A 9,780-nucleotide genomic window follows, 5' to 3' on the forward strand; every position below is an offset into this window, starting at 1 on the left:
TCAGACCTATTGATCGACCATTAATAGAGTTTGCAGATACTTTCAGTGGTGTATTGCTTGTATATTTTCCTATTATAAAATGATTAATTACGTTCCTAACTCTCCTTATTTGACACTTTTCTGTTTCACTGTATGGTCCAAATATAATTACAGATCATAGAGAAGTTGTGGAGGAGATAAACATACCTTGGCTTGAAAAGCACATCCATTTCATCTGAAGGTGGCAGTCTTTGTTTCTTCTTCAGTGGCAGGAAGAATATTGTGGCCTAAAATGAGCTTCTCTTTTATCAATACCACAGTCACATCCCAGTAAGCAGGGTTTAGAGCTTGCCTAGAGCTTGACAAAGAAATGGGTCATGCTTCTTTGCTTGGTGTTCCACTTTTTGTCAGAGAAAAATAGAAACACATTCCACAAATAATCTTTCAGGTAGACAGCAGGAGATGTGTGTACAGGGCAGTTGGTTTAAGGCTGTCAACACTTTTTCTAGTTCACCGGTTTGAATTCAGATCATAGGCCTGACACATATTTATGGTTTCTTCCCTGAAATGCTCACACAGTCAAAACACTTAACGTCACAAATATTTATACTTTATAAAACTATGCCACTCTGAGGAAAAGAAACTGAATCATCTGCTTTGCAGATAGGAAACCGAGACTTGTAAGACTTGAGACCTGCCCAAGGTTATGCTAAAAAACTGCAGCAGAGCCAGCAGTAGAACTGAGGACTGCTGGAACTGAGGACTCCTGGATTTTGGGTCATCACTGCAGATGGTTCACATCAGTGAAATTTCACTGACAGCAGACCCTGGCTTTTAGCTTGGGTCACAGAGAGCAGAATTAGGGTGCCTGCAGTCAAGTGTGGACAATCGTCTGCAAGCACCAACTGCTCAGAGCTTGTTCACCTCCCTTCAGCTGGGATTTTTAAGCCACTGATGGATGGAAGACCACCACTAGACCTACTCCAACATCTTCTGCTCCCACGGGGACACAGTGACACAGTCCTGCCTTAGTTTGGTTTCATGGCTTCTTAGTAGAAGCTGATTTGAGCCTTTCAGATCAGAGCAGAGATGCAAAAAGGCAGAGAAATGGCTGTGCTTAACCCTGATGGGCTGGGAAACAGGTCTAGCCAACAGTCCTTCTTTTGGAGGTCACGATTTCTCAGAGATGCCCATCTGATAGAAGGATTTTCATGTAAAAGTTTATTTTGAACAGAAAAAGCACACATTCCCTCACACCAGAAGGTACTTGACCCAGCCAACAAGAAGCACAAATAACTTGTTCTCAACTGAAAAACGGGAGCACCACTACCAGGGGAGAGGATACTACACAGGGTAATTAAGTCATGGGGAAAAAAAAAATCACTTTGTTTTTGGCAAATGCTCATCTGTGGGCACACATGGCAGATCTTTGATAAAACCTTTTGCTGTTGCTTGACAAGTACCTCTAATTCCTCAGTGCAGCTCAGAAATATACAGAGGTCTTTCCCACATGACAGGTCTTTCTTTTGGATCTTTTCATCCCGCTCTCATTGGTGGATTATTTTTGTTTTCCCACCATGCAGCAATATGGTCAAATTTGTATGACCAGAAACAACATACACGTTTAAGCATCAGGTTACTGACCCGCTTCCTATTATTTCTCATCTTCTTTCTTTATCAGGCAGTTGTCCTTCATTCAGTTAGAAATGAGGGCTAGAGGCCCACCTAGATTTGAAGCAAACTACCCATAACCTAAAATATTGCTCAGGGGAATATGCAATTTCTTCCTCCCACCTGCCATTCCTCTTCATTTCCTATTTCATTTCATTTTCATTTCATCTCACCCCCTCTCTTTCACACTACTTAATTATTTTCATCCATCTCTATTAATCTTTTATCACCACTACTGCCCCACAGACTAAAGAAAAGCAGCTGTGCTGTTCAAGACCCAATTCAGGGAGCTGTTCCCCCCCAACATCAGTGATTTATGTGATCGTCTTTCTTTTCCTTTTTCCTGTGTACTTTGGAAGGCAAGATCCCAACCTCGCTGCAGCTGCTGTGCCAGCAGCTCCCTGCATTTGCACTGCCCACACCAGCAATCCCCAGCTCAGGGCCACAGGGTCCATCTCAGGTGTGCCCTAGCGTACAAAGCAGATGCTACTGGTACTTGATTTGCAGCAGAGGAGTTAATTGTCAGCTCCTCACCTTCACTGAGCCTGTTCTGTTTGTTGCTTCTCCTACAATCTCGTATACCTTGACCAGAACCGAGAACTTGGCACACTGACTATTGAGGGCTTGCCATTAGTTTATGCCTCTGCAAGAGGAAAATTTATCACTGTTGATTTGATCAGACCTTTCTTGGACTTGAAATAGAGAGTGAAGAACAGGCCAAGTTGCTGTTAAATGCACAATATGGGATCCAAGCACAGACATGTTAGATTTTTTCTGGGTTCTTTTTTTCCTGGTGCTCTTCCAGTTACATTTTCTTTCTGAAAGACTCTGCTATCTAGACTTATAGAGCCTACATGGTATTTCATGTAAAGTGGTCCAGAGTTTTTACAAATCTAGCACCAAGTCCCTAAAGACCTACTAGTACCTCACAGACACTGATGTAAAGCAGAGAAACAGTTAGGAAATGTTACAGGTTGAAGCCAATGGTCTCCGTGTCCTTCCTCTGCTTCAAAAAAAATCTTACCTGAAAATATCTTTGAAACAAAGCATCAACTTTCAAAGCATTCTGCAATGTGAAGAACATCAATACTGAATTAATGCTGAAGATCAGCTAAAAATCCTAAAGGACAAAATGCACTGGTCTCTTGAATTCAAGCCCTTGGTCAAATCTTCCACTAGCTTTGCTTCTGGAATAGTCACGGATGGGTCACCTTGAGACCCATTTAAGTCTTAGTAATGAACATAAGCAAGGAAGGAGACCTATCACAAAGGCATCGCTGCCTCTCATTGCTACCTCCAGGCACTCTCCAGCTTCTCTTTAATTCTGCCAAAGGCAAGTTTAGCATTTAGCACTGAGTGCCTACTACCAAAGGGGCTGCACTGTAAGCAGATTTGTATCTCCACCCACTTCCACTGAGCTAAGTCTGCCTGAATTTGACTGATGGGTATGTGTGATAATGGCAGTTATGACTTTGCAACACAGTGCGACAGTCCAAATAAAGCTTTCTTACAGAGGAAAGCATACAACCTCATTATAATTATCTGCTCTTTTAGCAGAGTTTGGTGGCATACATGTGCAAAGCTGCTCAGGCTTTGATCATCGTAGGTGATCAGGCTACGATGCTTTTCCTTAACCAGCTTGGCTATTTTCCCCCATTCTGTTTGGCCACCAGACTCTCAGACACATAAGCTAAGTAGCAACTGCTAGTGCAACAAAGAAGTATCACAATCTGGATGTGTACCTTCAAGAGGCAGCTTCGATGAATGCTTCATCCATTTGGCTTCATTTTCTTCTGACCTTGACTTCCAAGAACTGATGGGCTCAAAACAGCACAGACAGTGACTAGATGGGAAAAAAGTGGAAAATCACAGTAACCCTAGTTGGTATGCCCTTGCACTTCTTTCTCCTGAGCTGGCATAGCAGAAAGGGAAGACTCAGAAAGGCAAGGGCAGGCAGAGAATTCTGGCACCCAAAGCCCTAAAACTGTTACAAGCCTACAGTGGCCTTTTCTGCCCAGCTGTGCTGAGATGTGATTATTATAAGAATATCATGTCCTCTGTTAGCTTTTCTACTCTCTCAGCACCTGATTTCTAAACATTATTATTGCCTATCTCCTTTTCAGCCCATCTCCACCCTGCCTTTGTCCTAGGCAGAGAAAATGATATTCTGCTTACACAAAAGCCTGTTCTTTTACTTGACATACAAAACAAGACAGATGATAAGAGCCCGTTGGTCTTATTCAGCAAAGCTAATCTCATCACTTGCTTCACCATGGGATTATAAACGGTATTCCAACCTCCCCCCCATAGCTGAAACACCTTTTTTATATCACTTCTTTTTCTTTTTAATGTCAGACAACTTTGATTTGTTTACAGCTCTATCTCCTGTAACCTGTTTCTAATTCTCAGATTTGAGCAGAATTGAACAGAGATTTCAAAATGGTGGGCCCAATCCTACCATTTTTCCCTATAGATGTTGTGTCCATATAACCTGTGACTTCTACCTTGCAATGCTCTTTCCAGCAGTGCCTTGTTACAGCCAACACTTCCCTGGGCAATAGAAACTGAAACAGCCAACTCTGAATTGATAGTCCAGGCATCCACATATTTTACAAATTAAAATCCATGTTAGATGGTTTAATATTTAATGCTAGTCTTTATCCTTTAGTCACTGACCTCAACGGAGGGTACAGCAAAATTTCACCAATGCCCAGCAGGGTTAGGAGAAAGATAAGGATGAGCAAAATAGGAAAGAGTTACCTACAGACATAGATTTACCTGCTGCCTAGAAAGATTCTCCAGACTGAAGTTACTGAATTCACCCCGGAGCACTGAATAGTAAGGGTCGACACCTGTTTTCCGCCAAAGCACATCAGTTTCCTTTGTAAGTGGATTTGGCCCACAGTATTTGCTGGTTCACAATGCTGCTTTGCAGCCCCATTGCTGAGTTGAAAATGTCTTTTTTCCCCCCAATAATTACGTGTATTGTGGCTTTTGGGACTGCTTGTTACATATGATCTATGAGACCTCGGAGTTAAAGACGGCCCTCAAAAGCTCTCAAATGTGCCACAGTGCCTTTTCTCAAGAATAGCATCTTGGCTGCGCATCTAACAGCAACCTACAAAAAATACTTATGATGGGATCACAATACAGGCCTTCACAGAATAAAACTGCGAAGGAAAATAAGGATGATAGGGTTTCTTACAGTCAGTGCTGTTCAAGATCTGGGGGCAAAATAAGGAAGAGCAGCCCAAAACTTTAAAAATGTTTTAGCACATAGTTGTCATTGATTTCTGCCCCATGCACGCCTCAATATACTCCACACATCTACCTGGAGACTACAGTAACTCCACCTAGAAGCACCTCCTGTAGCTACACCATCTGAAGCCTTGACACTTGCAAAGGAGCCCCAAAAGCCAACCACGCCACGTGAAGTGAGTGTAGACCTGGTCAGTGTGTTGGTGTGCCCAGCTTCCCTTTCGACTGCTGCCCTTACACTCCCAACAGAATTTGACCAGAGTAGCTATGAGAGAGTTGTACTCCATAAATTGCTGTGAGACAAGAAAGTCATCTTATGCCTGAATAATTGAGACACTCGTCTCTACCAACAGGCAGTTGCTTTCTGTAGTCCTCATTAACCAACAGCAGCCCTATCTAAACTGATCCAATTAGTCCCTTGCAATCAAAGGCAGTGGTTTGGGTAGAAGAATTGAAAAATGGGAGTTCACAACAGGTAAAGTTCTTGATCAGGACTATTATTATTTTTTCAAATCAAACCCAAAGTTTGCATAACGAGGATTTCTGGGAAGATATGGTCTATTACATAGGAAAACCAGTTGTTCATCACTAATTGACTCCATCCTTCTCAGACACTTTTTCACAGACACCTAGAATCAGGATTTCTGAGCACATACAAGCCTCGCATTAAGTTAAATGAAAACTGAAGAACTGACCTGAAAGCGAAGATTACCAACCTTAACTTTCAATTTATCGGAAGTTTGCCATGATTTAAACACAGGCTGCTCTGCTGAAATACAGACAGTTTCTACCTGCAGCTCTCGATTTTCTTCACTGCTCTACAATGCACAGGCTAAACTGAGTGTAAAACAGGACCCATGCAAAATACCCAGCACACCTCAGTGGTAACTTTCCTCACCAGTTAGCACTAAGATGCCCTGAGACACAGGTGAGCCCATCAAACATAACCCAACATCCACTAGTGTGAACAATATTGGCTATTCAGCTTGAAGTTTATGCAGTATAGAGGCAAAACAGACTCGTAAAAGGTGCAAATTGACATTAAAACCAGTGTCTGGACAGCAGAAGATCCACATCTCACAGATGACTTACATATAAAGAGAGTATATACAATGGCTATGCTGATCATTTCCTTAGGAGTTAGAGAAATGAGCAACTTTAGCTTTACAGACTTCATGGTTGCTTGATCTCACTACAGTAAACAGCTCCATATTTTTCCTTTTCATGTTTTATCCTGAAGCAACAGAGCATTACATTAATTGACTTGTCTTATTAATTCAATAAGCTGCTTCCAAGATGAAATGCTTAGCTATGCTTGCTTGTTTTTGGCACTTTTTGGTTGTTGGAAGAAAAGCTTTAAGGCTAGAATTGCTCTGATGTTTTCCACAGTTCACTGAATAATTTTATGCACTACTGAAGATTTGCCACATTTGGAATTACTGCAAACTACTACTTTTTCATCATATTATAATTTAATTCACACTTTAGCATGATAAGAAAACATTTAACAGTTTGCATATTAGAGGAGTGTATTTGTTCTGCCATAAAGTTGTGGTTAAGAATTCATTATGGGTCACTCCTTTCTAGGATTTATAATTTGGACACAAGATGCATTTAGAAGATTAGAGATGACATAGACGCCACCTCATTCAAATGAATTATATGCAAGAAAATTCAGGGAGAAAAAAATGACCTTGCTGTAAATATATAGCAAAAATAATTTACTGCCAACTTGAACAAGATCGAGAATTTTTTACTATTTCAGCAAGTTATTGGAGGGGAGGTGAATGTATTTTAAACTTTAAGAAACTTGAATCCCAATAAAGATATCCAACATTCCTTAAGGGGAAAACACTCATGTCACTATATGGAGTCTTAGATTTCAACTTCTTTAGGAAACATGAACTCTGGGTTTGCCTTTCAACTGGTGAAAAAGCTGATTTTTTTTTTTTTTGTCTGTGAACTGGGTGAAAATGAAATTTCTTTTTTTCTACTGAGCTTCTTCTTTTTCAAGGAGGCTGGCCAGGGGTTGTCAATGCTCTTACCTTTGAAAACTCTCATGTCACTATGTGGAAAGCTTTCTTGGACTTGGAGTGGAAGCTCACAGTGAAGCCTCCAAGGTGAAGTCTCTGCAGGGTAACTGAATACTCTCCCTCTGCCTTCATGCTGCAAGGGGCTGTGGGCACCTCCAGCCTCTCTGATGAGGAAAGGGGGTGAGTGAGCCCCCATCAGCGATTGCTTCTCAACCTGTAGGTAGTACAACTCCCTAAATCCCTGCTCCACTGCACGGCACTCACCAGAGCCCCTTACAGAGCTCCTGGAGATAGTGCTGCATTTAGCTGCTGCAGGGGTGATGCCTGGCCTGGGCTGGGCTGCTGCAGGGAGCAAGGGCTGGACACAACTAGAGTGAAACCAGAATGCTACAAAAAGGAGTCAGTCCCTGGAGAACCAGGTCAGTTGTTCCTGCTCCTAGGGGTAGGAAGGCATGTCTGCAAAAACTGTTCTTCACACCCTCCCTCATCTGCAGCAAGCGAAATTTTGTCCCCCAGCGATAAGTTTGGCAGCTTTGTGCTCAGAGGTAACGCTGGTGGTCAGGGCAGTGACTCCCACCAGCCCTGTAAATATTGTGTGCAATGGGTGATAAACCTTTTTCTCACCACGGAGCCGGTTACAATCACTGCTGCAGCAAAACCAATCTGGTCATCACAAGGCTTTGAGTCAAAATAAAGATTTTGCCTGCAGTGAGGTCCTATTTTTAAATGAAGGTTATTGATCAGGTTCCTGGCCTTAAGAAAAGAAATCAAAACATAATTTATGCTCAGAGTGACCTGTAGGTGTTTGCACAACAATTAATACCCACAGTTATGGTAATACAGCTGGACACATGGCAATAGATCTGTTCCTTGAAACATTTTACCCTTACAGCCACTACCTCTAACTCTTCATTATGCGTCCCCGTACTCTTTGCATTTCAAAATTATCATACTAAGCAAAGCTCAATGCACTGTTTAAATGAGTAAGGAACATCTGGTAAGCTGAGACTGCTGGGACTCCACGGACAGATAAAGTTGTAGCACTTTGCCTCTGTATATGGAAATGCATTGTAAATTAAATCTACAAATCATCTGAAAAGGCACAGGTCAGAAAGGAGGTGGAGAAATGCCATCATTTGTGCCAAGGTCAAATTCCATGCAGCTTAGCTTAAAGTCAGTGCATTTTCATGCATTCAGTCACAAAGCATTGTAGTGTTCACTCACTATTTTGTATTTTAATGGTTTTCTAAAGGTGCTTGTGACATCATATGTTGGCCTTCACAAAACGTATCAAATATACTATAAAACTGATAAATATTGTGAATATGTTCTCTCCCAACCCCTTTTTTTTCTTTCATTTGCTTTAAAGAAATGTGGGATAATACTGAAATATCAACGCGGAGCTGCCCAAGACTGAACCACTGCCTGCTGATCTACCTTAGTTAAAAAAAAGAACAAGTTGTGCAGTAGGCCATCTGCCGTGAAACATAAATGTCTTGTAACAGCAATGAGTCGAGAGCCATGAACCACTTAGCCTGAGGGAGAAGATGTTTCAGCAGGGTAAGCAGCAAGGAAAGCCTCAAAGAGATGGGTGACGCTCCCTTTCAGCTCCAGCTGCCGCAGCGTTGAAGGCCAGCTCTCCGCAGCCTGCTAAATTTCTGCACAGCCTGATAGCTCCTGCTGCGTCACCTCTTCACCTTTGCTTTCATGCAGAGAGATTGAACCCTTGGGAAGATAAAAGTCACTTTTGTCAGTGTTACTCTGTGGTCAGACATCCTCCATATCCGACTGTGACAGGAGACGATGTTACCATACCTGGAGGTTATCGCCACCTCCCTGCCAAAGACGATCTGCCTCCCTAACGTGCTGGCGTTCCTCTGGCACAATATGTCTGACACAGATTAGGGAGTACTCATATGTTGGTAGACCTGAGGTCCTTGTAGGAAGCGAGGAGAGGGCACTAAAAGCTGGTGGGACTACAATGTTTTGCAGACGAGAGCTGCATCTGGAAGGCAGTGATGCCATAGATGTGCCAGTCAGCACCGATACCCGTCCTATTGCTGTTATTCCTATCGCACATGAGACCATGTGTTTGCAGAACATTCACACACATTTTGGCTTTTGCCTTTGCATCGCAAAGGGGCAAAAGGCATCTGGGAGAGCAAAGCCTACATCTCTGCAAGAAGTTTTACCACCATTTTCTGCCAAACCCCCAAAACACCCTTTATTCCCTGTACATCTGTATGTCAGGAACTACTCTGGCACACCTTACAACCACAGCCCAACTGTCAAATGGGATTAATATGAACCGGTAGGGCATTTCAAGCTTTTTACTCTGGAACAGAGCTAATAACAAAAGACGAGCAGCTTTCAATAGAAGGTAGGGTTATCTCAGGTCACAACAGCTAAGTAGTATCATTTTAAAACCCCAAAGGGAAAATTGGAGAAAATGTCTTCCAGAAAAATCCCTGCTCTTGTTACCATTTCAGGAACAAGCAGCAGGAACGTGACACCTTTGTCTTGTTGGTGTAATAATGGTACTAAGAATATGGGAAGGTTGAGTGCTAATTGTTTACTGGGTGATCAGTGATATTCCCAGGTGGATGCAAAGGAAGAGGTTGAAAAGGGATAAACGATCCTTTGGATTTCTCCTCTCAAGAAATCATTTAAACAGAGGCATGAATAAAAGGAGTGGCAGGGCTGAATCTGCAGATGGCTCCAGTGTCAGGGAACATTTATCTGAAAGCCAATAAAAATGTGCCAATCTACTGTTTTCCCAGGCCATATAACTTCATCTTGATGAATGTTTTGAGATAAGACAATAATCAATCCCGAAGGG

This window comes from Pygoscelis adeliae, unplaced genomic scaffold (genome assembly GCF_000699105.1).
Source record: "Pygoscelis adeliae isolate BGI_AS28 unplaced genomic scaffold, ASM69910v1 Scaffold67, whole genome shotgun sequence".
Lineage (NCBI taxonomy): Eukaryota > Metazoa > Chordata > Aves > Sphenisciformes > Spheniscidae > Pygoscelis > Pygoscelis adeliae.